General features: G+C 51.3%; 42 non-coding genes and 9 pseudogenes across 42 annotated transcripts; 38 read left to right on the top strand and 13 right to left on the bottom strand.

Moving 5' to 3' along the window:
• Positions 1-93: 93 nt before the first annotated feature.
• Positions 94-202, bottom strand: LOC131452413 (5S ribosomal RNA; annotated as a pseudogene).
• A 402-nt stretch (positions 203-604) lies between these two features.
• LOC131452434 (U1 spliceosomal RNA) lies at positions 605-768 on the top strand. Its single transcript, XR_009237225.1, has one exon. It is a non-coding gene; the product is annotated as a U1 spliceosomal RNA (small nuclear RNA).
• Positions 769-1,384: 616 nt separating this feature from the next.
• On the top strand, positions 1,385-1,497 carry LOC131452380 (U5 spliceosomal RNA). The gene has a single exon (XR_009237188.1). It is a non-coding gene; the product is annotated as a U5 spliceosomal RNA (small nuclear RNA).
• Positions 1,498-1,676: 179 nt separating this feature from the next.
• On the top strand, positions 1,677-1,869 carry LOC131452341 (U2 spliceosomal RNA). The gene has a single exon (XR_009237154.1). It is a non-coding gene; the product is annotated as a U2 spliceosomal RNA (small nuclear RNA).
• Positions 1,870-2,000: 131 nt separating this feature from the next.
• LOC131452412 (5S ribosomal RNA) lies at positions 2,001-2,109 on the bottom strand (annotated as a pseudogene).
• Positions 2,110-2,511: 402 nt separating this feature from the next.
• Positions 2,512-2,675, top strand: LOC131452433 (U1 spliceosomal RNA). The gene has a single exon (XR_009237224.1). It is a non-coding gene; the product is annotated as a U1 spliceosomal RNA (small nuclear RNA).
• A 616-nt stretch (positions 2,676-3,291) lies between these two features.
• Positions 3,292-3,404, top strand: LOC131452379 (U5 spliceosomal RNA). Its single transcript, XR_009237187.1, has one exon. It is a non-coding gene; the product is annotated as a U5 spliceosomal RNA (small nuclear RNA).
• A 179-nt stretch (positions 3,405-3,583) lies between these two features.
• On the top strand, positions 3,584-3,776 carry LOC131452340 (U2 spliceosomal RNA). Its single transcript, XR_009237153.1, has one exon. It is a non-coding gene; the product is annotated as a U2 spliceosomal RNA (small nuclear RNA).
• Positions 3,777-3,907: 131 nt separating this feature from the next.
• LOC131452411 (5S ribosomal RNA) lies at positions 3,908-4,016 on the bottom strand (annotated as a pseudogene).
• A 402-nt stretch (positions 4,017-4,418) lies between these two features.
• On the top strand, positions 4,419-4,582 carry LOC131452432 (U1 spliceosomal RNA). The gene has a single exon (XR_009237223.1). It is a non-coding gene; the product is annotated as a U1 spliceosomal RNA (small nuclear RNA).
• Positions 4,583-5,198: 616 nt separating this feature from the next.
• Positions 5,199-5,311, top strand: LOC131452376 (U5 spliceosomal RNA). Its single transcript, XR_009237185.1, has one exon. It is a non-coding gene; the product is annotated as a U5 spliceosomal RNA (small nuclear RNA).
• Positions 5,312-5,490: 179 nt separating this feature from the next.
• On the top strand, positions 5,491-5,683 carry LOC131452339 (U2 spliceosomal RNA). The gene has a single exon (XR_009237152.1). It is a non-coding gene; the product is annotated as a U2 spliceosomal RNA (small nuclear RNA).
• A 131-nt stretch (positions 5,684-5,814) lies between these two features.
• On the bottom strand, positions 5,815-5,923 carry LOC131452410 (5S ribosomal RNA; annotated as a pseudogene).
• Positions 5,924-6,325: 402 nt separating this feature from the next.
• Positions 6,326-6,489, top strand: LOC131452429 (U1 spliceosomal RNA). The gene has a single exon (XR_009237221.1). It is a non-coding gene; the product is annotated as a U1 spliceosomal RNA (small nuclear RNA).
• Positions 6,490-7,105: 616 nt separating this feature from the next.
• On the top strand, positions 7,106-7,218 carry LOC131452375 (U5 spliceosomal RNA). Its single transcript, XR_009237184.1, has one exon. It is a non-coding gene; the product is annotated as a U5 spliceosomal RNA (small nuclear RNA).
• A 179-nt stretch (positions 7,219-7,397) lies between these two features.
• On the top strand, positions 7,398-7,590 carry LOC131452338 (U2 spliceosomal RNA). Its single transcript, XR_009237151.1, has one exon. It is a non-coding gene; the product is annotated as a U2 spliceosomal RNA (small nuclear RNA).
• Positions 7,591-7,721: 131 nt separating this feature from the next.
• LOC131452423 (5S ribosomal RNA) lies at positions 7,722-7,830 on the bottom strand (annotated as a pseudogene).
• Positions 7,831-8,232: 402 nt separating this feature from the next.
• Positions 8,233-8,396, top strand: LOC131452334 (U1 spliceosomal RNA). Its single transcript, XR_009237147.1, has one exon. It is a non-coding gene; the product is annotated as a U1 spliceosomal RNA (small nuclear RNA).
• A 616-nt stretch (positions 8,397-9,012) lies between these two features.
• Positions 9,013-9,125, top strand: LOC131452374 (U5 spliceosomal RNA). Its single transcript, XR_009237183.1, has one exon. It is a non-coding gene; the product is annotated as a U5 spliceosomal RNA (small nuclear RNA).
• A 179-nt stretch (positions 9,126-9,304) lies between these two features.
• On the top strand, positions 9,305-9,497 carry LOC131452337 (U2 spliceosomal RNA). Its single transcript, XR_009237150.1, has one exon. It is a non-coding gene; the product is annotated as a U2 spliceosomal RNA (small nuclear RNA).
• A 131-nt stretch (positions 9,498-9,628) lies between these two features.
• LOC131452409 (5S ribosomal RNA) lies at positions 9,629-9,737 on the bottom strand (annotated as a pseudogene).
• A 402-nt stretch (positions 9,738-10,139) lies between these two features.
• Positions 10,140-10,303, top strand: LOC131452428 (U1 spliceosomal RNA). The gene has a single exon (XR_009237220.1). It is a non-coding gene; the product is annotated as a U1 spliceosomal RNA (small nuclear RNA).
• Positions 10,304-10,919: 616 nt separating this feature from the next.
• Positions 10,920-11,032, top strand: LOC131452373 (U5 spliceosomal RNA). Its single transcript, XR_009237182.1, has one exon. It is a non-coding gene; the product is annotated as a U5 spliceosomal RNA (small nuclear RNA).
• A 179-nt stretch (positions 11,033-11,211) lies between these two features.
• On the top strand, positions 11,212-11,404 carry LOC131452336 (U2 spliceosomal RNA). Its single transcript, XR_009237149.1, has one exon. It is a non-coding gene; the product is annotated as a U2 spliceosomal RNA (small nuclear RNA).
• A 131-nt stretch (positions 11,405-11,535) lies between these two features.
• LOC131452408 (5S ribosomal RNA) lies at positions 11,536-11,644 on the bottom strand (annotated as a pseudogene).
• A 402-nt stretch (positions 11,645-12,046) lies between these two features.
• LOC131452427 (U1 spliceosomal RNA) lies at positions 12,047-12,210 on the top strand. Its single transcript, XR_009237219.1, has one exon. It is a non-coding gene; the product is annotated as a U1 spliceosomal RNA (small nuclear RNA).
• Positions 12,211-12,857: 647 nt separating this feature from the next.
• Positions 12,858-12,970, top strand: LOC131452397 (U5 spliceosomal RNA). The gene has a single exon (XR_009237205.1). It is a non-coding gene; the product is annotated as a U5 spliceosomal RNA (small nuclear RNA).
• Positions 12,971-13,149: 179 nt separating this feature from the next.
• Positions 13,150-13,342, top strand: LOC131452362 (U2 spliceosomal RNA). Its single transcript, XR_009237173.1, has one exon. It is a non-coding gene; the product is annotated as a U2 spliceosomal RNA (small nuclear RNA).
• Positions 13,343-13,527: 185 nt separating this feature from the next.
• On the bottom strand, positions 13,528-13,646 carry LOC131452418 (5S ribosomal RNA). The gene has a single exon (XR_009237215.1). It is a non-coding gene; the product is annotated as a 5S ribosomal RNA (ribosomal RNA).
• A 402-nt stretch (positions 13,647-14,048) lies between these two features.
• LOC131452325 (U1 spliceosomal RNA) lies at positions 14,049-14,212 on the top strand. The gene has a single exon (XR_009237139.1). It is a non-coding gene; the product is annotated as a U1 spliceosomal RNA (small nuclear RNA).
• A 647-nt stretch (positions 14,213-14,859) lies between these two features.
• On the top strand, positions 14,860-14,972 carry LOC131452372 (U5 spliceosomal RNA). Its single transcript, XR_009237181.1, has one exon. It is a non-coding gene; the product is annotated as a U5 spliceosomal RNA (small nuclear RNA).
• Positions 14,973-15,151: 179 nt separating this feature from the next.
• LOC131452357 (U2 spliceosomal RNA) lies at positions 15,152-15,344 on the top strand. The gene has a single exon (XR_009237169.1). It is a non-coding gene; the product is annotated as a U2 spliceosomal RNA (small nuclear RNA).
• A 203-nt stretch (positions 15,345-15,547) lies between these two features.
• Positions 15,548-15,666, bottom strand: LOC131452407 (5S ribosomal RNA). Its single transcript, XR_009237214.1, has one exon. It is a non-coding gene; the product is annotated as a 5S ribosomal RNA (ribosomal RNA).
• Positions 15,667-16,068: 402 nt separating this feature from the next.
• LOC131452426 (U1 spliceosomal RNA) lies at positions 16,069-16,232 on the top strand. Its single transcript, XR_009237218.1, has one exon. It is a non-coding gene; the product is annotated as a U1 spliceosomal RNA (small nuclear RNA).
• Positions 16,233-16,879: 647 nt separating this feature from the next.
• LOC131452394 (U5 spliceosomal RNA) lies at positions 16,880-16,992 on the top strand. Its single transcript, XR_009237202.1, has one exon. It is a non-coding gene; the product is annotated as a U5 spliceosomal RNA (small nuclear RNA).
• A 179-nt stretch (positions 16,993-17,171) lies between these two features.
• On the top strand, positions 17,172-17,343 carry LOC131452368 (U2 spliceosomal RNA; annotated as a pseudogene).
• Positions 17,344-18,328: 985 nt separating this feature from the next.
• On the bottom strand, positions 18,329-18,447 carry LOC131452405 (5S ribosomal RNA). Its single transcript, XR_009237212.1, has one exon. It is a non-coding gene; the product is annotated as a 5S ribosomal RNA (ribosomal RNA).
• A 278-nt stretch (positions 18,448-18,725) lies between these two features.
• Positions 18,726-18,889, top strand: LOC131452333 (U1 spliceosomal RNA). The gene has a single exon (XR_009237146.1). It is a non-coding gene; the product is annotated as a U1 spliceosomal RNA (small nuclear RNA).
• A 647-nt stretch (positions 18,890-19,536) lies between these two features.
• On the top strand, positions 19,537-19,649 carry LOC131452399 (U5 spliceosomal RNA). Its single transcript, XR_009237207.1, has one exon. It is a non-coding gene; the product is annotated as a U5 spliceosomal RNA (small nuclear RNA).
• A 179-nt stretch (positions 19,650-19,828) lies between these two features.
• LOC131452356 (U2 spliceosomal RNA) lies at positions 19,829-20,021 on the top strand. Its single transcript, XR_009237168.1, has one exon. It is a non-coding gene; the product is annotated as a U2 spliceosomal RNA (small nuclear RNA).
• Positions 20,022-20,152: 131 nt separating this feature from the next.
• Positions 20,153-20,271, bottom strand: LOC131452400 (5S ribosomal RNA). Its single transcript, XR_009237208.1, has one exon. It is a non-coding gene; the product is annotated as a 5S ribosomal RNA (ribosomal RNA).
• Positions 20,272-20,673: 402 nt separating this feature from the next.
• On the top strand, positions 20,674-20,837 carry LOC131452425 (U1 spliceosomal RNA). Its single transcript, XR_009237217.1, has one exon. It is a non-coding gene; the product is annotated as a U1 spliceosomal RNA (small nuclear RNA).
• Positions 20,838-21,484: 647 nt separating this feature from the next.
• LOC131452393 (U5 spliceosomal RNA) lies at positions 21,485-21,597 on the top strand. Its single transcript, XR_009237201.1, has one exon. It is a non-coding gene; the product is annotated as a U5 spliceosomal RNA (small nuclear RNA).
• Positions 21,598-21,776: 179 nt separating this feature from the next.
• LOC131452367 (U2 spliceosomal RNA) lies at positions 21,777-21,948 on the top strand (annotated as a pseudogene).
• A 985-nt stretch (positions 21,949-22,933) lies between these two features.
• Positions 22,934-23,052, bottom strand: LOC131452404 (5S ribosomal RNA). Its single transcript, XR_009237211.1, has one exon. It is a non-coding gene; the product is annotated as a 5S ribosomal RNA (ribosomal RNA).
• Positions 23,053-23,330: 278 nt separating this feature from the next.
• Positions 23,331-23,494, top strand: LOC131452332 (U1 spliceosomal RNA). Its single transcript, XR_009237145.1, has one exon. It is a non-coding gene; the product is annotated as a U1 spliceosomal RNA (small nuclear RNA).
• Positions 23,495-24,141: 647 nt separating this feature from the next.
• On the top strand, positions 24,142-24,254 carry LOC131452398 (U5 spliceosomal RNA). The gene has a single exon (XR_009237206.1). It is a non-coding gene; the product is annotated as a U5 spliceosomal RNA (small nuclear RNA).
• Positions 24,255-24,433: 179 nt separating this feature from the next.
• LOC131452355 (U2 spliceosomal RNA) lies at positions 24,434-24,626 on the top strand. Its single transcript, XR_009237167.1, has one exon. It is a non-coding gene; the product is annotated as a U2 spliceosomal RNA (small nuclear RNA).
• A 131-nt stretch (positions 24,627-24,757) lies between these two features.
• LOC131452406 (5S ribosomal RNA) lies at positions 24,758-24,875 on the bottom strand. The gene has a single exon (XR_009237213.1). It is a non-coding gene; the product is annotated as a 5S ribosomal RNA (ribosomal RNA).
• A 402-nt stretch (positions 24,876-25,277) lies between these two features.
• LOC131452424 (U1 spliceosomal RNA) lies at positions 25,278-25,441 on the top strand. Its single transcript, XR_009237216.1, has one exon. It is a non-coding gene; the product is annotated as a U1 spliceosomal RNA (small nuclear RNA).
• A 647-nt stretch (positions 25,442-26,088) lies between these two features.
• On the top strand, positions 26,089-26,201 carry LOC131452392 (U5 spliceosomal RNA). The gene has a single exon (XR_009237200.1). It is a non-coding gene; the product is annotated as a U5 spliceosomal RNA (small nuclear RNA).
• Positions 26,202-26,403: the final 202 nt, after the last annotated feature.

The raw sequence follows: 26,403 nt of genomic DNA, 5'->3' as shown, positions 1-26,403 counted from the left end.
GAAGGACATTAACGTGTGCCCGTGCGTCAACGTAATTGCAAGCCCATGTTTCTTGTAAGGAAGCAGCAGTGTAAAAGCGTGCTGCAGTGTAAAAGCTTACAGCACCTGGTATTCCCAGGCGGTCTCCCATCCAAGTACTAACCAGGCCCGACCCTGCTTAGCTTCCGAGATCAGGCGTGCTCAGGGTGGTGTGGCCGTAAGCCGACGGGCAGGTGACACAGACTCCTTTTATAGACCAGGCAAGGCCCCCTGCTCGTGGAGGGGCTCAAAAGGCAGCATTCCGAACACACTGCACTTGAGCCTTTATCGCCACTACCTGCTACACTCTATTCCAGTATTAGGAAGCTACACCGAGATGGGTAAGCTGCTGTTGGTGCCGTCAGGTGCAGTTGTTGCTGAATCGATAGGAAATGACAGCCAGGTATGCCAGTGAAAAGGTCGAGTGTTTCCTCTCCAATGTGTGCTGGAGGTTGAAGTTGAACACAGCACAGCATTAACGAGCACCTGAGTCAAGGCATTGGACTCTGGGACTATCCATTTCCTGCACCATCAGCCAAAGAGCTGTGTCTGGGAACAGCCACCCAGTGCTGGGCAAGTACACCTCATACTTACCTGGCAGGGGAGATACCATGATCAAGAAGGTGGTTCACCCAGGGCGAGGCTCAGCCATTGCACTCTGGTTGTGCTGACCCCTGCAAATTCCCCAAACGTGGGAATCTTGACTGCATAATTTTTGCTAGTGGGGTACTGCGTCCGCGCTCTCCCCCGATGACGTAGTTGTAAGCAAAGGTCAGCCGCCCAAGGTTCCGCCTTGTGTGCCCATCTCCAGGCTTCTCACGTGCTCGCAGAGCGACGTCCCCAGTCTTTCCAAGTTGCTGGGAATGGGATGGTTGTGGGTGTTGTCTTTTAGCTCTAAGGAAATGTCATGCTCCCTTTCCCGGCTCTTTGTAGGTAGAACTGGATTGTTGGAGATGGATCCATGGCCATCATGCCAAGGGTTAATACTTTGGCGCTTGCTCCGTCCACTCCTGTACATTGACCTGATATTGAAGCGATGCCAGGAGCAGCTCACCATTTCAGAAGCCCGGAGGAGTTGGGAAACGGCCCGGCAGTTTGTACTGCTCGGTGTGACACAGAGCTGCTTTGCTCATGCACTCACATCTACCACTAAACCTTGGAGGTGTCCCCCGTGAGCGAGGAATGTGCCACAGCCTCAGCGGTTGATAGAAAACTGCAGCACACAACCAACGGTAAGAATGCGCTTCCAAACATGCAGTCAAATGTGGGCGGTTGATTGGCCGGCAAACCAAAAACGTTGAAGAAAGGCTGTCCCAAGGTGGCCGGCCGGGCCGACCGAGACTGCTCTCAAGGAGAGGGGCTATGTTGACTCTGGTTTTTCTTCAAAATGCTCAAGTCTTTCGCCTTTTACTAAAGACTTCCGTGGAGAGGAACGTCCAAGAGTTTAAGTTATTTTTGGTGGGCTTTGCTGTATGGCTGCGCTCTTTGAGTGTGTCAAATGTCAAGCAGCTGTCCGTCACGGCTCAGAGGTGCACTTAGATCACCTGGGGGTGGAGGTGAGCAGCAGCAGCCTTTGTTATGCGCACTTCAGAAACATGGCACCACAACAAGTAACTTGTGCGCCAAGATCTTGAGTTGGCCCCAGACACTGGTGGGCCATCGCTTCTCGGCCTTTTGGCTAAGATCAAGTGTAGTATCTGTTCTTATCAGTTTAATATCTGATATGTCCTCTATATGGGGATTAAATATTAAATGCATTTTTGAGCATTGGGCGGTGAAACCTTGGGCTTGCTCTCTTCACTCCTTGCATTGACCTGGTATTGCAGTGCCACCAGGAACGGTGCACCGTTCTCTTTTTTTCTGTGAAAACCAAAGCAAGGCTGAAACTGGAAGGACATTAACGTGTGCCCGTGCGTCAACGTAATTGCAAGCCCATGTTTCTTGTAAGGAAGCAGCAGTGTAAAAGCGTGCTGCAGTGTAAAAGCTTACAGCACCTGGTATTCCCAGGCGGTCTCCCATCCAAGTACTAACCAGGCCCGACCCTGCTTAGCTTCCGAGATCAGGCGTGCTCAGGGTGGTGTGGCCGTAAGCCGACGGGCAGGTGACACAGACTCCTTTTATAGACCAGGCAAGGCCCCCTGCTCGTGGAGGGGCTCAAAAGGCAGCATTCCGAACACACTGCACTTGAGCCTTTATCGCCACTACCTGCTACACTCTATTCCAGTATTAGGAAGCTACACCGAGATGGGTAAGCTGCTGTTGGTGCCGTCAGGTGCAGTTGTTGCTGAATCGATAGGAAATGACAGCCAGGTATGCCAGTGAAAAGGTCGAGTGTTTCCTCTCCAATGTGTGCTGGAGGTTGAAGTTGAACACAGCACAGCATTAACGAGCACCTGAGTCAAGGCATTGGACTCTGGGACTATCCATTTCCTGCACCATCAGCCAAAGAGCTGTGTCTGGGAACAGCCACCCAGTGCTGGGCAAGTACACCTCATACTTACCTGGCAGGGGAGATACCATGATCAAGAAGGTGGTTCACCCAGGGCGAGGCTCAGCCATTGCACTCTGGTTGTGCTGACCCCTGCAAATTCCCCAAACGTGGGAATCTTGACTGCATAATTTTTGCTAGTGGGGTACTGCGTCCGCGCTCTCCCCCGATGACGTAGTTGTAAGCAAAGGTCAGCCGCCCAAGGTTCCGCCTTGTGTGCCCATCTCCAGGCTTCTCACGTGCTCGCAGAGCGACGTCCCCAGTCTTTCCAAGTTGCTGGGAATGGGATGGTTGTGGGTGTTGTCTTTTAGCTCTAAGGAAATGTCATGCTCCCTTTCCCGGCTCTTTGTAGGTAGAACTGGATTGTTGGAGATGGATCCATGGCCATCATGCCAAGGGTTAATACTTTGGCGCTTGCTCCGTCCACTCCTGTACATTGACCTGATATTGAAGCGATGCCAGGAGCAGCTCACCATTTCAGAAGCCCGGAGGAGTTGGGAAACGGCCCGGCAGTTTGTACTGCTCGGTGTGACACAGAGCTGCTTTGCTCATGCACTCACATCTACCACTAAACCTTGGAGGTGTCCCCCGTGAGCGAGGAATGTGCCACAGCCTCAGCGGTTGATAGAAAACTGCAGCACACAACCAACGGTAAGAATGCGCTTCCAAACATGCAGTCAAATGTGGGCGGTTGATTGGCCGGCAAACCAAAAACGTTGAAGAAAGGCTGTCCCAAGGTGGCCGGCCGGGCCGACCGAGACTGCTCTCAAGGAGAGGGGCTATGTTGACTCTGGTTTTTCTTCAAAATGCTCAAGTCTTTCGCCTTTTACTAAAGACTTCCGTGGAGAGGAACGTCCAAGAGTTTAAGTTATTTTTGGTGGGCTTTGCTGTATGGCTGCGCTCTTTGAGTGTGTCAAATGTCAAGCAGCTGTCCGTCACGGCTCAGAGGTGCACTTAGATCACCTGGGGGTGGAGGTGAGCAGCAGCAGCCTTTGTTATGCGCACTTCAGAAACATGGCACCACAACAAGTAACTTGTGCGCCAAGATCTTGAGTTGGCCCCAGACACTGGTGGGCCATCGCTTCTCGGCCTTTTGGCTAAGATCAAGTGTAGTATCTGTTCTTATCAGTTTAATATCTGATATGTCCTCTATATGGGGATTAAATATTAAATGCATTTTTGAGCATTGGGCGGTGAAACCTTGGGCTTGCTCTCTTCACTCCTTGCATTGACCTGGTATTGCAGTGCCACCAGGAACGGTGCACCGTTCTCTTTTTTTCTGTGAAAACCAAAGCAAGGCTGAAACTGGAAGGACATTAACGTGTGCCCGTGCGTCAACGTAATTGCAAGCCCATGTTTCTTGTAAGGAAGCAGCAGTGTAAAAGCGTGCTGCAGTGTAAAAGCTTACAGCACCTGGTATTCCCAGGCGGTCTCCCATCCAAGTACTAACCAGGCCCGACCCTGCTTAGCTTCCGAGATCAGGCGTGCTCAGGGTGGTGTGGCCGTAAGCCGACGGGCAGGTGACACAGACTCCTTTTATAGACCAGGCAAGGCCCCCTGCTCGTGGAGGGGCTCAAAAGGCAGCATTCCGAACACACTGCACTTGAGCCTTTATCGCCACTACCTGCTACACTCTATTCCAGTATTAGGAAGCTACACCGAGATGGGTAAGCTGCTGTTGGTGCCGTCAGGTGCAGTTGTTGCTGAATCGATAGGAAATGACAGCCAGGTATGCCAGTGAAAAGGTCGAGTGTTTCCTCTCCAATGTGTGCTGGAGGTTGAAGTTGAACACAGCACAGCATTAACGAGCACCTGAGTCAAGGCATTGGACTCTGGGACTATCCATTTCCTGCACCATCAGCCAAAGAGCTGTGTCTGGGAACAGCCACCCAGTGCTGGGCAAGTACACCTCATACTTACCTGGCAGGGGAGATACCATGATCAAGAAGGTGGTTCACCCAGGGCGAGGCTCAGCCATTGCACTCTGGTTGTGCTGACCCCTGCAAATTCCCCAAACGTGGGAATCTTGACTGCATAATTTTTGCTAGTGGGGTACTGCGTCCGCGCTCTCCCCCGATGACGTAGTTGTAAGCAAAGGTCAGCCGCCCAAGGTTCCGCCTTGTGTGCCCATCTCCAGGCTTCTCACGTGCTCGCAGAGCGACGTCCCCAGTCTTTCCAAGTTGCTGGGAATGGGATGGTTGTGGGTGTTGTCTTTTAGCTCTAAGGAAATGTCATGCTCCCTTTCCCGGCTCTTTGTAGGTAGAACTGGATTGTTGGAGATGGATCCATGGCCATCATGCCAAGGGTTAATACTTTGGCGCTTGCTCCGTCCACTCCTGTACATTGACCTGATATTGAAGCGATGCCAGGAGCAGCTCACCATTTCAGAAGCCCGGAGGAGTTGGGAAACGGCCCGGCAGTTTGTACTGCTCGGTGTGACACAGAGCTGCTTTGCTCATGCACTCACATCTACCACTAAACCTTGGAGGTGTCCCCCGTGAGCGAGGAATGTGCCACAGCCTCAGCGGTTGATAGAAAACTGCAGCACACAACCAACGGTAAGAATGCGCTTCCAAACATGCAGTCAAATGTGGGCGGTTGATTGGCCGGCAAACCAAAAACGTTGAAGAAAGGCTGTCCCAAGGTGGCCGGCCGGGCCGACCGAGACTGCTCTCAAGGAGAGGGGCTATGTTGACTCTGGTTTTTCTTCAAAATGCTCAAGTCTTTCGCCTTTTACTAAAGACTTCCGTGGAGAGGAACGTCCAAGAGTTTAAGTTATTTTTGGTGGGCTTTGCTGTATGGCTGCGCTCTTTGAGTGTGTCAAATGTCAAGCAGCTGTCCGTCACGGCTCAGAGGTGCACTTAGATCACCTGGGGGTGGAGGTGAGCAGCAGCAGCCTTTGTTATGCGCACTTCAGAAACATGGCACCACAACAAGTAACTTGTGCGCCAAGATCTTGAGTTGGCCCCAGACACTGGTGGGCCATCGCTTCTCGGCCTTTTGGCTAAGATCAAGTGTAGTATCTGTTCTTATCAGTTTAATATCTGATATGTCCTCTATATGGGGATTAAATATTAAATGCATTTTTGAGCATTGGGCGGTGAAACCTTGGGCTTGCTCTCTTCACTCCTTGCATTGACCTGGTATTGCAGTGCCACCAGGAACGGTGCACCGTTCTCTTTTTTTCTGTGAAAACCAAAGCAAGGCTGAAACTGGAAGGACATTAACGTGTGCCCGTGCGTCAACGTAATTGCAAGCCCATGTTTCTTGTAAGGAAGCAGCAGTGTAAAAGCGTGCTGCAGTGTAAAAGCTTACAGCACCTGGTATTCCCAGGCGGTCTCCCATCCAAGTACTAACCAGGCCCGACCCTGCTTAGCTTCCGAGATCAGGCGTGCTCAGGGTGGTGTGGCCGTAAGCCGACGGGCAGGTGACACAGACTCCTTTTATAGACCAGGCAAGGCCCCCTGCTCGTGGAGGGGCTCAAAAGGCAGCATTCCGAACACACTGCACTTGAGCCTTTATCGCCACTACCTGCTACACTCTATTCCAGTATTAGGAAGCTACACCGAGATGGGTAAGCTGCTGTTGGTGCCGTCAGGTGCAGTTGTTGCTGAATCGATAGGAAATGACAGCCAGGTATGCCAGTGAAAAGGTCGAGTGTTTCCTCTCCAATGTGTGCTGGAGGTTGAAGTTGAACACAGCACAGCATTAACGAGCACCTGAGTCAAGGCATTGGACTCTGGGACTATCCATTTCCTGCACCATCAGCCAAAGAGCTGTGTCTGGGAACAGCCACCCAGTGCTGGGCAAGTACACCTCATACTTACCTGGCAGGGGAGATACCATGATCAAGAAGGTGGTTCACCCAGGGCGAGGCTCAGCCATTGCACTCTGGTTGTGCTGACCCCTGCAAATTCCCCAAACGTGGGAATCTTGACTGCATAATTTTTGCTAGTGGGGTACTGCGTCCGCGCTCTCCCCCGATGACGTAGTTGTAAGCAAAGGTCAGCCGCCCAAGGTTCCGCCTTGTGTGCCCATCTCCAGGCTTCTCACGTGCTCGCAGAGCGACGTCCCCAGTCTTTCCAAGTTGCTGGGAATGGGATGGTTGTGGGTGTTGTCTTTTAGCTCTAAGGAAATGTCATACTCCCTTTCCCGGCTCTTTGTAGGTAGAACTGGATTGTTGGAGATGGATCCATGGCCATCATGCCAAGGGTTAATACTTTGGCGCTTGCTCCGTCCACTCCTGTACATTGACCTGATATTGAAGCGATGCCAGGAGCAGCTCACCATTTCAGAAGCCCGGAGGAGTTGGGAAACGGCCCGGCAGTTTGTACTGCTCGGTGTGACACAGAGCTGCTTTGCTCATGCACTCACATCTACCACTAAACCTTGGAGGTGTCCCCCGTGAGCGAGGAATGTGCCACAGCCTCAGCGGTTGATAGAAAACTGCAGCACACAACCAACGGTAAGAATGCGCTTCCAAACATGCAGTCAAATGTGGGCGGTTGATTGGCCGGCAAACCAAAAACGTTGAAGAAAGGCTGTCCCAAGGTGGCCGGCCGGGCCGACCGAGACTGCTCTCAAGGAGAGGGGCTATGTTGACTCTGGTTTTTCTTCAAAATGCTCAAGTCTTTCGCCTTTTACTAAAGACTTCCGTGGAGAGGAACGTCCAAGAGTTTAAGTTATTTTTGGTGGGCTTTGCTGTATGGCTGCGCTCTTTGAGTGTGTCAAATGTCAAGCAGCTGTCCGTCACGGCTCAGAGGTGCACTTAGATCACCTGGGGGTGGAGGTGAGCAGCAGCAGCCTTTGTTATGCGCACTTCAGAAACATGGCACCACAACAAGTAACTTGTGCGCCAATATCTTGAGTTGGCCCCAGACACTGGTGGGCCATCGCTTCTCGGCCTTTTGGCTAAGATCAAGTGTAGTATCTGTTCTTATCAGTTTAATATCTGATATGTCCTCTATATGGGGATTAAATATTAAATGCATTTTTGAGCATTGGGCGGTGAAACCTTGGGCTTGCTCTCTTCACTCCTTGCATTGACCTGGTATTGCAGTGCCACCAGGAACGGTGCACCGTTCTCTTTTTTTCTGTGAAAACCAAAGCAAGGCTGAAACTGGAAGGACATTAACGTGTGCCCGTGCGTCAACGTAATTGCAAGCCCATGTTTCTTGTAAGGAAGCAGCAGTGTAAAAGCGTGCTGCAGTGTAAAAGCTTACAGCACCTGGTATTCCCAGGCGGTCTCCCATCCAAGTACTAACCAGGCCCGACCCTGCTTAGCTTCAGAGATCAGGCGTGCTCAGGGTGGTGTGGCCGTAAGCCGACGGGCAGGTGACACAGACTCCTTTTATAGACCAGGCAAGGCCCCCTGCTCGTGGAGGGGCTCAAAAGGCAGCCTTCCGAACACACTGCACTTGAGCCTTTATCGCCACTACCTGCTACACTCTATTCCAGTATTAGGAAGCTACACCGAGATGGGTAAGCTGCTGTTGGTGCCGTCAGGTGCAGTTGTTGCTGAATCGATAGGAAATGACAGCCAGGTATGCCAGTGAAAAGGTCGAGTGTTTCCTCTCCAATGTGTGCTGGAGGTTGAAGTTGAACACAGCACAGCATTAACGAGCACCTGAGTCAAGGCATTGGACTCTGGGACTATCCATTTCCTGCACCATCAGCCAAAGAGCTGTGTCTGGGAACAGCCACCCAGTGCTGGGCAAGTACACCTCATACTTACCTGGCAGGGGAGATACCATGATCAAGAAGGTGGTTCACCCAGGGCGAGGCTCAGCCATTGCGCTCTGGTTGTGCTGACCCCTGCAAATTCCCCAAACGTGGGAATCTTGACTGCATATTTTTTGCTAGTGGGGTACTGCGTCCGCGCTCTCCCCCGATGACGTAGTTGTAAGCAAAGGTCAGCCGCCCAAGGTTCCGCCTTGTGTGCCCATCTCCAGGCTTCTCACGTGCTCGCAGAGCGACGTCCCCAGTCTTTCCAAGTTGCTGGGAATGGGATGGTTGTGGGTGTTGTCTTTTAGCTCTAAGGAAATGTCATGCTCCCTTTCCCGGCTCTTTGTAGGTAGAACTGGATTGTTGGAGATGGATCCATGGCCATCATGCCAAGGGTTAATACTTTGGCGCTTGCTCCGTCCACTCCTGTACATTGACCTGATATTGAAGCGATGCCAGGAGCAGCTCACCTTTTCAGAAGCCCGGAGGAGTTGGGAAACGGCCCGGCAGTTTGTACTGCTCGGTGTGACACAGAGCTGCTTTGCTCATGCACTCACATCTACCACTAAACCTTGGAGGTGTCCCCCGTGAGCGAGGAATGTGCCACAGCCTCAGCGGTTGATAGAAAACTGCAGCACACAACCAACGGTAAGAATGCGCTTCCAAACATGCAGTCAAATGTGGGCGGTTGATTGGCCGGCAAACCAAAAACGTTGAAGAAAGGCTGTCCCAAGGTGGCCGGCCGGGCCGACCGAGACTGCTCTCAACGAGAGGGGCTATGTTGACTCTGGTTTTTCTTCAAAATGCTCAAGTCTTTCGCCTTTTACTAAAGACTTCCGTGGAGAGGAACGTCCAAGAGTTTAAGTTATTTTTGGTGGGCTTTGCTGTATGGCTGCGCTCTTTGAGTGTGTCAAATGTCAAGCAGCTGTCCGTCACGGCTCAGAGGTGCACTTAGATCACCTGGGGGTGGAGGTGAGCAGCAGCAGCCTTTGTTATGCGCACTTCAGAAACATGGCACCACAACAAGTAACTTGTGCGCCAAGATCTTGAGTTGGCCCCAGACACTGGTGGGCCATCGCTTCTCGGCCTTTTGGCTAAGATCAAGTGTAGTATCTGTTCTTATCAGTTTAATATCTGATATGTCCTCTATATGGGGATTAAATATTAAATGCATTTTTGAGCATTGGGCGGTGAAACCTTGGGCTTGCTCTCTTCACTCCTTGCATTGACCTGGTATTGCAGTGCCACCAGGAACGGTGCACCGTTCTCTTTTTTTCTGTGAAAACCAAAGCAAGGCTGAAACTGGAAGGACATTAACGTGTGCCCGTGCGTCAACGTAATTGCAAGCCCATGTTTCTTGTAAGGAAGCAGCAGTGTAAAAGCGTGCTGCAGTGTAAAAGCTTACAGCACCTGGTATTCCCAGGCGGTCTCCCATCCAAGTACTAACCAGGCCCGACCCTGCTTAGCTTCCGAGATCAGGCGTGCTCAGGGTGGTGTGGCCGTAAGCCGACGGGCAGGTGACACAGACTCCTTTTATAGACCAGGCAAGGCCCCCTGCTCGTGGAGGGGCTCAAAAGGCAGCATTCCGAACACACTGCACTTGAGCCTTTATCGCCACTACCTGCTACACTCTATTCCAGTATTAGGAAGCTACACCGAGATGGGTAAGCTGCTGTTGGTGCCGTCAGGTGCAGTTGTTGCTGAATCGATAGGAAATGACAGCCAGGTATGCCAGTGAAAAGGTCGAGTGTTTCCTCTCCAATGTGTGCTGGAGGTTGAAGTTGAACACAGCACAGCATTAACGAGCACCTGAGTCAAGGCATTGGACTCTGGGACTATCCATTTCCTGCACCATCGGCCAAAGAGCTGTGTCTGGGAACAGCCACCCAGTGCTGGGCAAGTACACCTCATACTTACCTGGCAGGGGAGATACCATGATCAAGAAGGTGGTTCACCCAGGGCGAGGCTCAGCCATTGCACTCTGGTTGTGCTGACCCCTGCAAATTCCCCAAACGTGGGAATCTTGACTGCATAATTTTTGCTAGTGGGGTACTGCGTCCGCGCTCTCCCCCGATGACGTAGTTGTAAGCAAAGGTCAGCCGCCCAAGGTTCCGCCTTGTGTGCCCATCTCCAGGCTTCTCACGTGCTCGCAGAGCGACGTCCCCAGTCTTTCCAAGTTGCTGGGAATGGGATGGTTGTGGGTGTTGTCTTTTAGCTCTAAGGAAATGTCATGCTCCCTTTCCCGGCTCTTTGTAGGTAGAACTGGATTGTTGGAGATGGATCCATGGCCATCATGCCAAGGGTTAATACTTTGGCGCTTGCTCCGTCCACTCCTGTACATTGACCTGATATTGAAGCGATGCCAGGAGCAGCTCACCTTTTCAGAAGCCCGGAGGAGTTGGGAAACGGCCCGGCAGTTTGTACTGCTCGGTGTGACACAGAGCTGCTTTGCTCATGCACTCACATCTACCACTAAACCTTGGAGGTGTCCCCCGTGAGCGAGGAATGTGCCACAGCCTCAGCGGTTGATAGAAAACTGCAGCACACAACCAACGGTAAGAATGCGCTTCCAAACATGCAGTCAAATGTGGGCGGTTGATTGGCCGGCAAACCAAAAACGTTGAAGAAAGGCTGTCCCAAGGTGGCCGGCCGGGCCGACCGAGACTGCTCTCAAGGAGAGGGGCTATGTTGACTCTGGTTTTTCTTCAAAATGCTCAAGTCTTTCGCCTTTTACTAAAGACTTCCGTGGAGAGGAACGTCCAAGAGTTTAAGTTATTTTTGGTGGGCTTTGCTGTATGGCTGCGCTCTTTGAGTGTGTCAAATGTCAAGCAGCTGTCCGTCACGGCTCAGAGGTGCACTTAGATCACCTGGGGGTGGAGGTGAGCAGCAGCAGCCTTTGTTATGCGCACTTCAGAAACATGGCACCACAACAAGTAACTTGTGCGCCAAGATCTTGAGTTGGCCCCAGACACTGGTGGGCCATCGCTTCTCGGCCTTTTGGCTAAGATCAAGTGTAGTATCTGTTCTTATCAGTTTAATATCTGATATGTCCTCTATATGGGGATTAAATATTAAATGCATTTTTGAGCATTGGGCGGTGAAACCTTGGGCTTGCTCTCTTCACTCCTTGCATTGACCTGGTATTGCAGTGCCACCAGGAACGGTGCACCGTTCTCTTTTTTTCTGTGAAAACCAAAGCAAGGCTGAAACTGGAAGGACATTAACGTGTGCCCGTGCGTCAACGTAATTGCAAGCCCATGTTTCTTGTAAGGAAGCAGCAGTGTAAAAGCGTGCTGCAGTGTAAAAGCTTACAGCACCTGGTATTCCCAGGCGGTCTCCCATCCAAGTACTAACCAGGCCCGACCCTGCTTAGCTTCCGAGATCAGGCGTGCTCAGGGTGGTGTGGCCGTAAGCCGACGGGCAGGTGACACAGACTCCTTTTATAGACCAGGCAAGGCCCCCTGCTCGTGGAGGGGCTCAAAAGGCAGCATTCCGAACACACTGCACTTGAGCCTTTATCGCCACTACCTGCTACACTCTATTCCAGTATTAGGAAGCTACACCGAGATGGGTAAGCTGCTGTTGGTGCCGTCAGGTGCAGTTGTTGCTGAATCGATAGGAAATGACAGCCAGGTATGCCAGTGAAAAGGTCGAGTGTTTCCTCTCCAATGTGTGCTGGAGGTTGAAGTTGAACACAGCACAGCATTAACGAGCACCTGAGTCAAGGCATTGGACTCTGGGACTATCCATTTCCTGCACCATCGGCCAAAGAGCTGTGTCTGGGAACAGCCACCCAGTGCTGGGCAAGTACACCTCATACTTACCTGGCAGGGGAGATACCATGATCAAGAAGGTGGTTCACCCAGGGCGAGGCTCAGCCATTGCACTCTGGTTGTGCTGACCCCTGCAAATTCCCCAAACGTGGGAATCTTGACTGCATAATTTTTGCTAGTGGGGTACTGCGTCCGCGCTCTCCCCCGATGACGTAGTTGTAAGCAAAGGTCAGCCGCCCAAGGTTCCGCCTTGTGTGCCCATCTCCAGGCTTCTCACGTGCTCGCAGAGCGACGTCCCCAGTCTTTCCAAGTTGCTGGGAATGGGATGGTTGTGGGTGTTGTCTTTTAGCTCTAAGGAAATGTCATGCTCCCTTTCCCGGCTCTTTGTAGGTAGAACTGGATTGTTGGAGATGGATCCATGGCCATCATGCCAAGGGTTAATACTTTGGCGCTTGCTCCGTCCACTCCTGTACATTGACCTGATATTGAAGCGATGCCAGGAGCAGCTCACCATTTCAGAAGCCCGGAGGAGTTGGGAAACGGCCCGGCAGTTTGTACTGCTCGGTGTGACACAGAGCTGCTTTGCTCATGCACTCACATCTACCACTAAACCTTGGAGGTGTCCCCCGTGAGCGAGGAATGTGCCACAGCCTCAGCGGTTGATAGAAAACTGCAGCACACAACCAACGGTAAGAATGCGCTTCCAAACATGCAGTCAAATGTGGGCGGTTGATTGGCCGGCAACCCAAAAACGTTGAAGAAAGGCTGTCCCAAGGTGGCCGGCCGGGCCGACCGAGACTGTGGTGACTCTGGCGGATAGACTCCTTGGCTGCTCTCAAGGAGAGGGGCTATGTTGACTCTGGTTTTTCTTCAAAATGCTCAAGTCTTTCGCCTTTTACTAAAGATTTCCGTGGAGAGGAACGTCCAAGAGTTTAAGTTATTTTTGGTGGGCTTTGCTGTATGGCTGCGCCCTTTGAGTGTGTCAAATGTCAAGCAGCTGTCCGTCACGGCTCAGAGGTGCACTTAGATCACCTGGGGGTGGAGGTGAGCAGCAGGAGCCTTTGTTATGCGCACTTCAGAAACATGGCACCACAACAAGTAACTTGTGCGCCAAGATCTTGAGTTGGCCCCAGACACTGGTGGGCCATCGCTTCTCGGCCTTTTGGCTAAGATCAAGTGTAGTATCTGTTCTTATCAGTTTAATATCTGATATGTCCTCTATATGGGGATTAAATATTAAATGCATTTTTGAGCATTGGGCGGTGAAACCTTGGACTTGCTCTCTTCACTCCTTGCATTGACCTGGTATTGCAGTGCCACCAGGAACGGTGCACCGTTCTCTTTTTTTCTGTGAAAACCAAAGCAAGGCTGAAACTGGAAGGACATTAACGTGTGCCCGTGCGTCAACGTAATTGCAAGCCCACGTTTCTTGTAAGGAAGCAGCAGTGTAAAAGCGTGCTGCAGTGTAAAAGCGTGCTGCAGTGTAAAAGCGTGCTGCAGTGTAAAAGCGTGCTGCAGTGTTAAAGCTTACAGCACCTGGTATTCCCAGGCGGTCTCCCATCCAAGTACTAACCAGGCCCGACCCTGCTTAGCTTCCGAGATCAGACGAGATCGGGCGTGCTCAGGGTGGTGTGGCCGTAAGCCGACGGGCAGGTGACACAGACTCCTTTTATAGACCAGGCAAGGCCCCCTGCTCGTGGAGGGGCTCAAAAGGCAGCCTTCCGAACACACTGCACTTGAGCCTTTATCGCCACTACCTGCTACACTCTATTCCAGTATTAGGAAGCTACACCGAGATGGGTAAGCTGCTGTTGGTGCCGTCAGGTGCAGTTGTTGCTGAATCGATAGGAAATGACAGCCAGGTATGCCAGTGAAAAGGTCGAGTGTTTCCTCTCCAATGTGTGCTGGAGGTTGAAGTTGAACACAGCACAGCATTAACGAGCACCTGAGTCAAGGCATTGGACTCTGGGACTATCCATTTCCTGCACCATCAGCCAAAGAGCTGTGTCTGGGAACAGCCACCCAGTGCTGGGCAAGTACACCTCATACTTACCTGGCAGGGGAGATACCATGATCAAGAAGGTGGTTCACCCAGGGCGAGGCTCAGCCATTGCACTCTGGTTGTGCTGACCCCTGCAAATTCCCCAAACGTGGGAATCTTGACTGCATATTTTTTGCTAGTGGGGTACTGCGTCCGCGCTCTCCCCCGATGACGTAGTTGTAAGCAAAGGTCAGCCGCCCAAGGTTCCGCCTTGTGTGCCCATCTCCAGGCTTCTCACGTGCTCGCAGAGCGACGTCCCCAGTATTTCCAAGTTGCTGGGAATGGGATGGTTGTGGGTGTTGTCTTTTAGCTCTAAGGAAATGTCATGCTCCCTTTCCCGGCTCTTTGTAGGTAGAACTGGATTGTTGGAGATGGATCCATGGCCATCATGCCAAGGGTTAATACTTTGGCGCTTGCTCCGTCCACTCCTGTACATTGACCTGATATAGAAGCGATGCCAGGAGCAGCTCACCATTTCAGAAGCCCGGAGGAGTTGGGAAACGGCCCGGCAGTTTGTACTGCTCGGTGTGACACAGAGCTGCTTTGCTCATGCACTCACATCTACCACTAAACCTTGGAGGTCTCCCCCGTGAGCGATGAATGTGCCACAGCCTCAGCGGTTGATAGAAAACTGCAGCACACAACCAACGGTAAGAATGCGCTTCCAAACATGCAGTCAAATGTGGGCGGTTGATTGGCCGGCAAACCAAAAACGTTGAAGAAAGGCTGTCCCAAGGTGGCCGGCCGGGCCGACCGAGACTGTGGTGACTCTGGCGGATAGACTCGTTGGCTGCTCTCAAGGAGAGGGGCTATGTTGACTCTGGTTTTTCTTCAAAATGCTCAAGTCTTTCGCCTTTTACTAAAGACTTCCGTGGAGAGGAACGTCCAAGAGTTTAAGTTATTTTTGGTGGGCTTTGCTGTATGGCTGCGCCCTTTGAGTGTGTCAAATGTCAAGCAGCTGTCCGTCACGGCTCAGAGGTGCACTTAGATCACCTGGGGGTGGAGGTGAGCAGCAGCAGCCTTTGTTATGCGCACTTCAGAAACACGGCACCACAACAAGTAACTTGTGCGCCAAGATCTTGAGTTGGCCCCAGACACTGGTGGGCCATCGCTTCTCGGCCTTTTGGCTAAGATCAAGTGTAGTATCTGTTCTTATCAGTTTAATATCTGATATGTCCTCTATATGGGGATTAAATATTAAATGCATTTTTGAGCATTGGGCGGTGAAACCTTGGGCTTGCTCTCTTCACTCCTTGCATTGACCTGGTATTGCAGTGCCACCAGGAACGGTGCACCGTTGTCTTTTTTTCTGTGAAAACCAAAGCAAGGCTGAAACTGGAAGGACATTAACGTGTGCCCGTGCGTCAACGTAATTGCAAGCCCACGTTTCTTGTAAGGAAGCAGCAGTGTAAAAGCGTGCTGCAGTGTAAAAGCGTGCTGCAGTGTAAAAGCGTGCTGCAGTGTAAAAGCGTGCTGCAGTGTAAAAGCGTGCTGCAGTGTAAAAGCTTACAGCACCTGGTATTCCCAGGCGGTCTCCCATCCAAGTACTAACCAGGCCCGACCCTGCTTAGCTTCCGAGATCAGACGAGATCGGGCGTGCTCAGGGTGGTGTGGCCGTAAGCCGACGGGCAGGTGACACAGACTCCTTTTATAGACCAGGCAAGGCCCCCTGCTCGTGGAGGGGCTCAAAAGGCAGCCTTCCGAACACACTGCACTTGAGCCTTTATCGCCACTACCTGCTACACTCTATTCCAGTATTAGGAAGCTACACCGAGATGGGTAAGCTGCTGTTGGTGCCGTCAGGTGCAGTTGTTGCTGAATCGATAGGAAATGACAGCCAGGTATGCCAGTGAAAAGGTCGAGTGTTTCCTCTCCAATGTGTGCTGGAGGTTGAAGTTGAACACAGCACAGCATTAACGAGCACCTGAGTCAAGGCATTGGACTCTGGGACTATCCATTTCCTGCACCATCAGCCAAAGAGCTGTGTCTGGGAACAGCCACCCAGTGCTGGGCAAGTACACCTCATACTTACCTGGCAGGGGAGATACCATGATCAAGAAGGTGGTTCACCCAGGGCGAGGCTCAGCCATTGCACTCTGGTTGTGCTGACCCCTGCAAATTCCCCAAACGTGGGAATCTTGACTGCATAATTTTTGCTAGTGGGGTACTGCGTCCGCGCTCTCCCCCGATGACGTAGTTGTAAGCAAAGGTCAGCCGCCCAAGGTTCCGCCTTGTGTGCCCATCTCCAGGCTTCTCACGTGCTCGCAGAGCGACGTCCCCAGTCTTTCCAAGTTGCTGGGAATGGGATGGTTGTGGGTGTTGTCTTTTAGCTCTAAGGAAATGTCATGCTCCCTTTCCCGGCTCTTTGTAGGTAGAACTGGATTGTTGGAGATGGATCCATGGCCATCATGCCAAGGGTTAATACTTTGGCGCTTGCTCCGTCCACTCCTGTACATTGACCTGATATTGAAGCGATGCCAGGAGCAGCTCACCATTTCAGAAGCCCGGAGGAGTTGGGAAACGGCCCGGCAGTTTGTACTGCTCGGTGTGACACAGAGCTGCTTTGCTCATGCACTCACATCTACCACTAAACCTTGGAGGTGTCCCCCGTGAGCGAGGAATGTGCCACAGCCTCAGCGGTTGATAGAAAACTGCAGCACACAACCAACGGTAAGAATGCGCTTCCAAACATGCAGTCAAATGTGGGCGGTTGATTGGCCGGCAAACCAAAAACGTTGAAGAAAGGCTGTCCCAAGGTGGCCGGCCGGGCCGACCGAGACTGTGGTGACTCTGGCGGATAGACTCCTTGGCTGCTCTCAAGGAGAGGGGCTATGTTGACTCTGGTTTTTCTTCAAAATGCTCAAGTCTTTCGCCTTTTACTAAAGACTTCCGTGGAGAGGAACGTCCAAGAGTTTAAGTTATTTTTGGTGGGCTTTGCTGTATGACTGCGCCCTTTGAGTGTGTCAAATGTCAAGCAGCTGTCCGTCACGGCTCAGAGGTGCACTTAGATCACCTGGGGGTGGAGGTGAGCAGCAGCAGCCTTTGTTATGCGCACTTCAGAAACACGGCACCACAACAAGTAACTTGTGCGCCAAGATCTTGAGTTGGCCCCAGACACTGGTGGGCCATCGCTTCTCGGCCTTTTGGCTAAGATCAAGAGTAGTATCTGTTCTTATCAGTTTAATATCTGATATGTCCTCTATATGGGGATTAAATATTAAAAGTAGTGATGGTGAGATGAAGCCTCATGAGGCATTGAACCACTTGAGCCAATTGGTTCGAGAAAGGGTTCATTTCTCGAAGCTTCATGTGCACATGAAACCACCTACTGGCCAAGTGTATAATCACAGGCAGCTGTATCTGAACCACATAATGTGTGATGAATTGAATTTTTGTGTCTGTTAGAAATGACTATGAATTACAAAAAATGTATGACCAAATAATTTCTGTACATATGTGTTTAATAAATTTTGTGAATGTATTCTGTGTGTGTAAGTCTTCCCAAAATGGTAATATCATAATATGGCAGGTTGTGCAATGTTTTTCTGAAAATGGCATGGGTGTAATCAGGCAGAGGACAGTGAAAGTGCTTGTGGAACTAGGAAAAGGGCACAGATTATGCTTGTGAAACTTGGACAATGATGAGCCTCACTGGCTCCATCCTATATCACCTATCCTACTCTCCTCCCTCTCCTAAATCTCTATCTCTCCCTAAACTCTCCAAACTATCTCCAAACTATATAAACGCTGTCCAAACTCTAGTATCCAAACTCTCCAAACTATCCAAACTCTCAACTGACCGCAACTCTCCTTCAAAAACCCACATTTTGAATGGAGCCTATATAGGGGTCTATATAGCTGTAAAACCTCGCGCTAAATCTGAACCACTTCACGAAGTAATCACGTGGTACAGCCGGGCAGCGAGGCTTCGGACGTCATCATTTTTGGCTCCTCCCCTAAATGAAGCAAGCCTCGATACGCGCATCGCGGAAACGCCCCCTCCCCTACTCGGCACACGCTTCGAAGCCTCGAAACGGAATGTCACATCACTAATTAAAAGCATTTTTGAGCATTGGGCATAACCTTGGGCTTGCTCTCTTCACTCCTTGCATTGACCTGGTATTGCAGTGCCACCAGGAACGGTGCACCGTTCTCTTTTTTTCTGTGAAAACCAAAGCAAGGCTGAAACTGGAAGGACATTAACGTGTGCCCGTGCGTCAACGTAATTGCAAGCCCACGTTTCTTGTAAGGAAGCAGCAGTGTAAAAGCGTGCTGCAGTGTAAAAGCTTAGAGCACCTGGTATTCCCAGGCGGTCTCCCATCCAAGTACTAACCAGGCCCGACCCTGCTTAGCTTCCGAGATCAGACGAGATCGGGCGTGCTCAGGGTGGTGTGGCCGTAAGCCGACGGGCAGGTGACACAGACTCCTTTTATAGACCAGGCAAGGCCCCCTGCTCGTGGAGGGGCTCAAAAGGCAGCCTTCCGAACACACTGCACTTGAGCCTTTATCGCCACTACCTGCTACACTCTATTCCAGTATTAGGAAGCTACACCGAGATGGGTAAGCTGCTGTTGGTGCCGTCAGGTGCAGTTGTTGCTGAATCGATAGGAAATGACAGCCAGGTATGCCAGTGAAAAGGTCGAGTGTTTCCTCTCCAATGTGTGCTGGGCAAGTACACCTCATACTTACCTGGCATGGGAGATACCATGATCAAGAAGGTGGTTCACCCAGGGCGAGGCTCAGCCATTGCACTCTGGTTGTGCTGACCCCTGCAAATTCCCCAAACGTGGGAATCTTGACTGCATAATTTTTGCTAGTGGGGTACTGCGTCCGCGCTCTCCCCCGATGACGTAGTTGTAAGCAAAGGTCAGCCGCCCAAGGTTCCGCCTTGTGTGCCCATCTCCAGGCTTCTCACGTGCTCGCAGAGCGACGTCCCCAGTCTTTCCAAGTTGCTGGGAATGGGATGGTTGTGGGTGTTGTCTTTTAGCTCTAAGGAAATGTCATGCTCCCTTTCCCGGCTCTTTGTAGGTAGAACTGGATTGTTGGAGATGGATCCATGGCCATCATGCCAAGGGTTAATACTTTGGCGCTTGCTCCGTCCACTCCTGTACATTGACCTGATATTGAAGCGATGCCAGGAGCAGCTCACCATTTCAGAAGCCCGGAGGAGTTGGGAAACGGCCCGGCAGTTTGTACTGCTCGGTGTGACACAGAGCTGCTTTGCTCATGCACTCACATCTACCACTAAACCTTGGAGGTGTCCCCCGTGAGCGAGGAATGTGCCACAGCCTCAGCGGTTGATAGAAAACTGCAGCACACAACCAACGGTAAGAATGCGCTTCCAAACATGCAGTCAAATGTGGGCGGTTGATTGGCCGGCGAACCAAAAACGTTGAAGAAAGGCTGTCCCAAGGTGGCCGGCCGGGCCGACCGAGACTGTGGTGACTCTGGCGGATAGACTCCTTGGCTGCTCTCAAGGAGAGGGGCTATGTTGACTCTGGTTTTTCTTCAAAATGCTCAAGTCTTTCGCCTTTTACTAAAGACTTCTGTGGAGAGGAACGTCCAAGAGTTTAAGTTATTTTTGGTGGGCTTTGCTGTATGGCTGCGCCCTTTGAGTGTGTCAAATGTCAAGCAGCTGTCCGTCACGGCTCAGAGGTGCACTTAGATCACCTGGGGGTGGAGGTGAGCAGCAGCAGCCTTTGTTATGCGCACTTCAGAAACACGGCACCACAACAAGTAACTTGTGCGCCAAGATCTTGAGTTGGCCCCAGACACTGGTGGGCCATCGCTTCTCGGCCTTTTGGCTAAGATCAAGTGTAGTATCTGTTCTTATCAGTTTAATATCTGATATGTCCTCTATATGGGGATTAAATATTAAATGCATTTTTGAGCATTGGGCGGTGAAACCTTGGGCTTGCTCTCTTCACTCCTTGCATTGACCTGGTATTGCAGTGCCACCAGGAACGGTGCACCGTTGTCTTTTTTTCTGTGAAAACCAAAGCAAGGCTGAAACTGGAAGGACATTAACGTGTGCCCGTGCGTCAACGTAATTGCAAGCCCACGTTTCTTGTAAGGAAGCAGCAGTGTAAAAGCGTGCTGCAGTGTAAAAGCTTACAGCACCTGGTATTCCCAGGCGGTCTCCCATCCAAGTACTAACCAGGCCCGACCCTGCTTAGCTTCCAAGATCAGACGAGATCGGGCGTGCTCAGGGTGGTGTGGCCGTAAGCCGACGGGCAGGTGACACAGACTCCTTTTATAGACCAGGCAAGGCCCCCTGCTCGTGGAGGGGCTCAAAAGGCAGCCTTCCGAACACACTGCACTTGAGCCTTTATCGCCACTACCTGCTACACTCTATTCCAGTATTAGGAAGCTACACCGAGATGGGTAAGCTGCTGTTGGTGCCGTCAGGTGCATTTGTTGCTGAATCGATAGGAAATGACAGCCAGGTATGCCAGTGAAAAGGTCGAGTGTTTCCTCTCCAATGTGTGCTGGAGGTTGAAGTTGAACACAGCACAGCATTAACGAGCACCTGAGTCAAGGCATTGGACTCTGGGACTATCCATTTCCTGCACCATCAGCCAAAGAGCTGTGTCTGGGAACAGCCACCCAGTGCTGGGCAAGTACACCTCATACTTACCTGGCAGGGGAGATACCATGATCAAGAAGGTGGTTCACCCAGGGCGAGGCTCAGCCATTGCACTCTGGTTGTGCTGACCCCTGCAAATTCCCCAAACGTGGGAATCTTGACTGCATAATTTTTGCTAGTGGGGTACTGCGTCCGCGCTCTCCCCCGATGACGTAGTTGTAAGCAAAGGTCAGCCGCCCAAGGTTCCGCCTTGTGTGCCCATCTCCAGGCTTCTCACGTGCTCGCAGAGCGACGTCCCCAGTCTTTCCAAGTTGCTGGGAATGGGATGGTTGTGGGTGTTGTCTTTTAGCTCTAAGGAAATGTCATGCTCCCTTTCCCGGCTCTTTGTAGGTAGAACTGGATTGTTGGAGATGGATCCATGGCCATCATGCCAAGGGTTAATACTTTGGCGCTTGCTCCGTCCACTCCTGTACATTGACCTGATATTGAAGCGATGCCAGGAGCAGCTCACCATTTCAGAAGCCCGGAGGAGTTGGGAAACGGCCCGGCAGTTTGTACTGCTCGGTGTGACACAGAGCTGCTTTGCTCATGCACTCACATCTACCACTAAACCTTGGAGGTGTCCCCCGTGAGCGAGGAATGTGCCACAGCCTCAGCGGTTGATAGAAAACTGCAGCACACAACCAACGGTAAGAATGCGCTTCCAAACATGCAGTCAAATGTGGGCGGTTGATTGGCCGGCAAACCAAAAACGTTGAAGAAAGGCTGTCCCAAGGTGGCCGGCCGGGCCGACCGAGACTGTGGTGACTCTGGCGGATAGACTCCTTGGCTGCTCTCAAGGAGAGGGGCTATGTTGACTCTGGTTTTTCTTCAAAATGCTCAAGTCTTTCGCCTTTTACTAAAGACTTCCGTGGAGAGGAACGTCCAAGAGTTTAAGTTATTTTTGGTGGGCTTTGCTGTATGACTGCGCCCTTTGAGTGTGTCAAATGTCAAGCAGCTGTCCGTCACGGCTCAGAGGTGCACTTAGATCACCTGGGGGTGGAGGTGAGCAGCAGCAGCCTTTGTTATGCGCACTTCAGAAACACGGCACCACAACAAGTAACTTGTGCGCCAAGATCTTGAGTTGGCCCCAGACACTGGTGGGCCATCGCTTCTCGGCCTTTTGGCTAAGATCAAGAGTAGTATCTGTTCTTATCAGTTTAATATCTGATATGTCCTCTATATGGGGATTAAATATTAAAAGTAGTGATGGTGAGATGAAGCCTCATGAGGCATTGAACCACTTGAGCCAATTGGTTCGAGAAAGGGTTCATTTCTCGAAGCTTCATGTGCACATGAAACCACCTACTGGCCAAGTGTATAATCACAGGCAGCTGTATCTGAACCACATAATGTGTGATGAATTGAATTTTTGTGTCTGTTAGAAATGACTATGAATTACAAAAAATGTATGACCAAATAATTTCTGTACATATGTGTTTAATAAATTTTGTGAATGTATTCTGTGTGTGTAAGTCTTCCCAAAATGGTAATATCATAATATGGCAGGTTGTGCAATGTTTTTCTGAAAATGGCATGGGTGTAATCAGGCAGAGGACAGTGAAAGTGCTTGTGGAACTAGGAAAAGGGCACAGATTATGCTTGTGAAACTTGGACAATGATGAGCCTCACTGGCTCCATCCTATATCACCTATCCTACTCTCCTCCCTCTCCTAAATCTCTATCTCTCCCTAAACTCTCCAAACTATCTCCAAACTATATAAACGCTGTCCAAACTCTAGTATCCAAACTCTCCAAACTATCCAAACTCTCAACTGACCGCAACTCTCCTTCAAAAACCCACATTTTGAATGGAGCCTATATAGGGGTCTATATAGCTGTAAAACCTCGCGCTAAATCTGAACCACTTCACGAAGTAATCACGTGGTACAGCCGGGCAGCGAGGCTTCGGACGTCATCATTTTTGGCTCCTCCCCTAAATGAAGCAAGCCTCGATACGCGCATCGCGGAAACGCCCCCTCCCCTACTCGGCACACGCTTCGAAGCCTCGAAACGGAATGTCACATCACTAGTTAAAAGCATTTTTGAGCATTGGGCATAACCTTGGGCTTGCTCTCTTCACTCCTTGCATTGACCTGGTATTGCAGTGCCACCAGGAACGGTGCACCGTTCTCTTTTTTTCTGTGAAAACCAAAGCAAGGCTGAAACTGGAAGGACATTAACGTGTGCCCGTGCGTCAACGTAATTGCAAGCCCACGTTTCTTGTAAGGAAGCAGCAGTGTAAAAGCGTGCTGCAGTGTAAAAGCTTAGAGCACCTGGTATTCCCAGGCGGTCTCCCATCCAAGTACTAACCAGGCCCGACCCTGCTTAGCTTCCGAGATCAGACGAGATCGGGCGTGCTCAGGGTGGTGTGGCCGTAAGCCGACGGGCAGGTGACACAGACTCCTTTTATAGACCAGGCAAGGCCCCCTGCTCGTGGAGGGGCTCAAAAGGCAGCCTTCCGAACACACTGCACTTGAGCCTTTATCGCCACTACCTGCTACACTCTATTCCAGTATTAGGAAGCTACACCGAGATGGGTAAGCTGCTGTTGGTGCCGTCAGGTGCAGTTGTTGCTGAATCGATAGGAAATGACAGCCAGGTATGCCAGTGAAAAGGTCGAGTGTTTCCTCTCCAATGTGTGCTGGGCAAGTACACCTCATACTTACCTGGCATGGGAGATACCATGATCAAGAAGGTGGTTCACCCAGGGCGAGGCTCAGCCATTGCACTCTGGTTGTGCTGACCCCTGCAAATTCCCCAAACGTGGGAATCTTGACTGCATAATTTTTGCTAGTGGGGTACTGCGTCCGCGCTCTCCCCCGATGACGTAGTTGTAAGCAAAGGTCAGCCGCCCAAGGTTCCGCCTTGTGTGCCCATCTCCAGGCTTCTCACGTGCTCGCAGAGCGACGTCCCCAGTCTTTCCAAGTTGCTGGGAATGGGATGGTTGTGGGTGTTGTCTTTTAGCTCTAAGGAAATGTCATGCTCCCTTTCCCGGCTCTTTGTAGGTAGAACTGGATTGTTGGAGATGGATCCATGGCCATCATGCCAAGGGTTAATACTTTGGCGCTTGCTCCGTCCACTCCTGTACATTGACCTGATATTGAAGCGATGCCAGGAGCAGCTCACCATTTCAGAAGCCCGGAGGAGTTGGGAAACGGCCCGGCAGTTTGTACTGCTCGGTGTGACACAGAGCTGCTTTGCTCATGCACTCACATCTACCACTAAACCTTGGAGGTGTCCCCCGTGAGCGAGGAATGTGCCACAGCCTCAGCGGTTGATAGAAAACTGCAGCACACAACCAACGGTAAGAATGCGCTTCCAAACATGCAGTCAAATGTGGGCGGTTGATTGGCCGGCGAACCAAAAACGTTGAAGAAAGGCTGTCCCAAGGTGGCCGGCCGGGCCGACCGAGACTGTGGTGACTCTGGCGGATAGACTCCTTGGCTGCTCTCAAGGAGAGGGGCTATGTTGACTCTGGTTTTTCTTCAAAATGCTCAAGTCTTTCGCCTTTTACTAAAGACTTCTGTGGAGAGGAACGTCCAAGAGTTTAAGTTATTTTTGGTGGGCTTTGCTGTATGGCTGCGCCCTTTGAGTGTGTCAAATGTCAAGCAGCTGTCCGTCACGGCTCAGAGGTGCACTTAGATCACCTGGGGGTGGAGGTGAGCAGCAGCAGCCTTTGTTATGCGCACTTCAGAAACACGGCACCACAACAAGTAACTTGTGCGCCAAGATCTTGAGTTGGCCCCAGACACTGGTGGGCCATCGCTTCTCGGCCTTTTGGCTAAGATCAAGTGTAGTATCTGTTCTTATCAGTTTAATATCTGATATGTCCTCTATATGGGGATTAAATATTAAATGCATTTTTGAGCATTGGGCGGTGAAACCTTGGGCTTGCTCTCTTCACTCCTTGCATTGACCTGGTATTGCAGTGCCACCAGGAACGGTGCACCGTTGTCTTTTTTTCTGTGAAAACCAAAGCAAGGCTGAAACTGGAAGGACATTAACGTGTGCCCGTGCGTCAACGTAATTGCAAGCCCACGTTTCTTGTAAGGAAGCAGCAGTGTAAAAGCGTGCTGCAGTGTAAAAGCTTACAGCACCTGGTATTCCCAGGCGGTCTCCATCCAAGTACTAACCAGGCCCGACCCTGCTTAGCTTCCAAGATCAGACGAGATCGGGCGTGCTCAGGGTGGTGTGGCCGTAAGCCGACGGGCAGGTGACACAGACTCCTTTTATAGACCAGGCAAGGCCCCCTGCTCGTGGAGGGGCTCAAAAGGCAGCATTCCGAACACACTGCACTTGAGCCTTTATCGCCACTACCTGCTACACTCTATTCCAGTATTAGGAAGCTACACCGAGATGGGTAAGCTGCTGTTGGTGCCGTCAGGTGCATTTGTTGCTGAATCGATAGGAAATGACAGCCAGGTATGCCAGTGAAAAGGTCGAGTGTTTCCTCTCCAATGTGTGCTGGAGGTTGAAGTTGAACACAGCACAGCATTAACGAGCACCTGAGTCAAGGCATTGGACTCTGGGACTATCCATTTCCTGCACCATCAGCCAAAGAGCTGTGTCTGGGAACAGCCACCCAGTGCTGGGCAAGTACACCTCATACTTACCTGGCAGGGGAGATACCATGATCAAGAAGGTGGTTCACCCAGGGCGAGGCTCAGCCATTGCACTCTGGTTGTGCTGACCCCTGCAAATTCCCCAAACGTGGGAATCTTGACTGCATAATTTTTGCTAGTGGGGTACTGCGTCCGCGCTCTCCCCCGATGACGTAGTTGTAAGCAAAGGTCAGCCGCCCAAGGTTCCGCCTTGTGTGCCCATCTCCAGGCTTCTCACGTGCTCGCAGAGCGACGTCCCCAGTCTTTCCAAGTTGCTGGGAATGGGATGGTTGTGGGTGTTGTCTTTTAGCTCTAAGGAAATGTCATGCTCCCTTTCCCGGCTCTTTGTAGGTAGAACTGGATTGTTGGAGATGGATCCATGGCCATCATGCCAAGGGTTAATACTTTGGCGCTTGCTCCGTCCACTCCTGTACATTGACCTGATATTGAAGCGATGCCAGGAGCAGCTCACCATTTCAGAAGCCCGGAGGAGTTGGGAAACGGCCCGGCAGTTTGTACTGCTCGGTGTGACACAGAGCTGCTTTGCTCATGCACTCACATCTACCACTAAACCTTGGAGGTGTCCCCCGTGAGCGAGGAATGTGCCACAGCCTCAGCGGTTGATAGAAAACTGCAGCACACAACCAACGGTAAGAATGCGCTTCCAAACATGCAGTCAAATGTGGGCGGTTGATTGGCCGGCAAACCAAAAACGTTGAAGAAAGGCTGTCCCAAGGTGGCCGGCCGGGCCGACCGAGACTGTGGTGACTCTGGCGGATAGACTCCTTGGCTGCTCTCAAGGAGAGGGGCTATGTTGACTCTGGTTTTTCTTCAAAATGCTCAAGTCTTTCGCCTTTTACTAAAGACTTCCGTGGAGAGGAACGTCCAAGAGTTTAAGTTATTTTTGGTGGGCTTTGCTGTATGACTGCGCCCTTTGAGTGTGTCAAATGTCAAGCAGCTGTCCGTCACGGCTCAGAGGTGCACTTAGATCACCTGGGGGTGGAGGTGAGCAGCAGCAGCCTTTGTTATGCGCACTTCAGAAACACGGCACCACAACAAGTAACTTGTGCGCCAAGATCTTGAGTTGGCCCCAGACACTGGTGGGCCATCGCTTCTCGGCCTTTTGGCTA

Source organism: Solea solea, unplaced genomic scaffold (genome assembly GCF_958295425.1).
Source record: "Solea solea unplaced genomic scaffold, fSolSol10.1 scaffold_85, whole genome shotgun sequence".
Classification (NCBI taxonomy): Eukaryota; Metazoa; Chordata; class Actinopteri; order Pleuronectiformes; family Soleidae; genus Solea; species Solea solea.
Note: the sequence above shows the minus strand (reverse complement) of the source record. Positions and strands in the feature narration are given on the sequence as shown.